A 3,537-nucleotide genomic window follows, 5' to 3' on the forward strand; every position below is an offset into this window, starting at 1 on the left:
TCCAGTTTAGGAAACTAGAAAAAGAAGAGCAAATTAAACTAAAAGTAAGCAGAAAAAAGATATAATAAAAAATAGAGCAGAAATCAATAAAAATGAAAACAGAAAATCAATAAAGAAAACCAATGAAACCAAAAGCCAGTATTTTTTAAAAGATCAATAAAATCAATAAGTCTCTAGCCATGCTAACTAAGAAAAAAGAGAGAGAACACAAATTACTAATATCAGAAATAAAAGAGGGGCCATCATTACAGATCCAATCAATATTAAAAGGATGATAAAGGAATACTATGGCAACTCTATGCCCGCAAGTTTGATAACTTAGATGAAATGGATCATCTCCTTAAAGACAGTCTGCCAAGGAGAAATAAACAATTAGAATAGGCCTTATCTGTCAAAGAAATTGAATCAACAATTAATAACTTTCCAAAACAGAAAACACCAGGCTAAGATGGGTTCACTGGTGATTCCTACCAAACATTTAAGGAAGAGTTTATACCAATTCCCTACAATCTCTTTCAGAAGATAGAAGAAGTGGAAATACTTTCTATCTTATTTTTTTTTAACGCCTACAGCACCCGGTATTCCTAGGTGGTCTCCCATCCAAGTACTAATTAGGCCTGACCCTGCTTAGCTTTCCAGATCAGACGGGATCAGGCATGTTCAGGGCGGCATGGCCATAGACTTCCTATCTTATACTATGAGGCCAGTATTTACTAATACCATAACTAGATAAAGACATTACAAGAAAAGATTACTACAGACTAATATCTCTCAAGAACATAGAAGCAAAAATGCTCATCAAAATATTAGCAAATCTAATTCAACGATGTGTAAAAAGAATTACACACCGCAACCAAGCGGATTTAACCCATGTATGCAAGGATGGTTCAATATTTAAAATTGATTAATGTTGTCCGTCACATCAATAGACTAAAAAAGGAAAATCACATGATTATATCAGTAGATGTTGAAAAAAAATTTGACAAAATCTAACATCCATTTAATGATAAAAACTCTCAGCAAACTAAGAAAGGGAAAGAATGTCCTCAATTTGATAAAGAACATCTACAAAAACCTACAACTGACATCATACTTAATGGTGAAAAACTAGAAGCTTTTCCACTAAGATCAGGAGCCAAAGACCTTAAGAGACACTCACCAAAGAAGATATATAGATGGCAATAAGCATGTGAAAAGATGCTTTACATTATATGTCATCAGGGAAGAGAAAGTTAAAACAACAATGAGATACCACTACACAGCTATTAGAATGGCCAAAATCTAGAACACTGGCAACATCAAATGCTGGTGAGGATATGAAGCAACAGAAACTCTCATGTATTTCTGGTGGGAATGCAGAGTGATACAGGAACTTTGGAAGACCATTTGGTCATTTCTTACAAAACTACACTACTCCAACCATAAGATCCAGTAATTGTGCTCCTTAGTATTTACCCAAAAGAGTTAAAAACTTTCGTCTAAACAAAAACCTGCAAAAGGATGTTTACAGTAGCTTTATTCATAATTGCTGAAACTTTGAAGCAACTGAGATGTTCTTTAGGAGGTGGGTGGATAAGTAAACTATGGTACATACAGATGATGAAATACTATTCCGTGCTAAAAAGGAATGAGCTACAAAGTCATAAAAAGACATGGAGGAAACTTAAATGCATATTGCCAAGTGAAAAAAAAGTTCATCTGAAAAGGCTAAAAGCTGTATGATTCTAATTATATGACATTCTGGAAAAAGCAAAACTACAGAGGCAGTATAAAAATCATTAGTTGCCAGGGTTAAGGGTGGAGAAGGATGAATAGGTGATCCCAGAGAACTTTTAAAGCAGTGAAAATACTCTGTATGATACCATAATGGTGGATGTATGTCATACATTTGTCGAAATCCATAGAATATATGACACCAAGAGTGAATCCTAAGGTAAACTATGGACTCTGGGTCATAATAATGTGTCAATATAGGTTCAATGGTAACAAATGTACCATCTGGTGTGGAATGCCAATAATGAGGGAGGCTGTGCATCAGTTGGGACAGGAAGTTTATGGGAAATCTGTACATTCCGCTCAGTTTTACTGTAAATCTAAAGCTGCTCTAAAAAAATAAAGTCAGTAAAAATGAAAACAAAACTACTGTGAGTGGGAATCAGCAGAAACAACAAATGGCAGAATTTGCCCTCTAAGTGCTTCAGATACCAAAAACAGTTCGATGCCACTGAACTTAAAACACAATAGACTATATATAAAGCATATTTGGCACAGATTAAGAGAATTAGAGAATATCAAATTAGAGCTGAGCAAATACAGGAAGATGGAAAATATGAAAGAGATCTAAGAGGCTTGAAGGAGAGAATAGGGATGGCCAAGTAAAGAACAATTGGAGTTTGAGAAGGAGAGCCTAGAAGGAATAGAGTGGCAATATTAAGGACAAAATCTGATAATTTCTCAGAACAAATGAAATACAGGGGACTACAGGCCAGGAAATCATAGCTAACTCCGGCGGTGTGAGGAGTACATAATGAAAGTTTCTCTAAGGGTGAGAGCACCCAGCACAAAAAACACTTCTGAATGCTTTTCCCCTTTGGTGGATGAAAGACTTGCCTATAATTGTCATTTGGGGAATAAAATGTCTCAGCATTCGCCATTTCCTCACTCTCTGGGGAGGCGCCCTTTGAATAGAAACATCTTTATTGTGTACAGGAAGGGCTAATTTGATGCATATAGCAGCCAGTGACTGTGATGGCGATTCTCACTGTCTTTCCTTCTCCTTTTCTGCTTCCTCCTCTGCTCTTTAACGAGAACGTTTCTAGTTGATTTGAGGATGTCTAGTTAATTAGCGTGTTTGGGGGCCCTCAAATCCCTTCCCATCTGGCAACCTTTAAAATGTTCTCTGTATCTATGAGTGTGTTTCTCTTTTGTTTGTTTATTTTCTTTTTTAGATTCCATGGCATTTGTCTTTCTGTCTAACTTATTCCACTCAGCACAATACCTTCTAAGTCTATCCATGTTTTTGCGGATGGCAAGATTTCATTCTTTTTTTATGGCTGAGTAATATTCCATTGTATATATGTACCACTTCATCCATTGATGGACACCCAGGTTGCTTCCATATTTTGGCAATTGTAAATACTGCAATGGGTGTATAAATTCACGTGTCCCTTCAAAGTAACAGTTTGACTTTCTTGGAATAGATTCCCAGAATTAGGATTACTGGGTCCTTCTTTGTGTCTTGTTAAAACCTTTGTTTTAAAGTTTCTTTTGTCTGGTATAACTATTGCTACCCAGCTTTTTGTTTCCATTTTCATGAAATATCTTTTCCCATCCCTTTACTTTTAGTCTGTGTGTGTCTTTCCATCTGAAATGAGTTTCTTGTAGGCAACATATGTAAGAATTCTATTTTCTTTTCCATTCAGCCACCCTATCATTTGATTGGAGCATTTAACCCATTTACATTTAAAGTAATTGTTGATAGTTATTGCCATTTTAGTATTTACATTTTTGACGACTTCTTCTTCTTCTTCTTCTTCT

The 3,537-nt window shown here is 35.6% G+C and overlaps 1 pseudogene; it reads right to left on the reverse strand.

The window, feature by feature from the left end:
- Window positions 1-563: 563 nt before the first annotated feature.
- On the reverse strand, window positions 564-682 carry LOC112470897 (annotated as a pseudogene).
- Window positions 683-3,537: the final 2,855 nt, after the last annotated feature.

The sequence above is a fragment of the Pteropus alecto genome, unplaced genomic scaffold (genome assembly GCF_000325575.1).
Source record: "Pteropus alecto unplaced genomic scaffold, ASM32557v1 scaffold199, whole genome shotgun sequence".
Taxonomy (NCBI): Eukaryota; Metazoa; Chordata; class Mammalia; order Chiroptera; family Pteropodidae; genus Pteropus; species Pteropus alecto.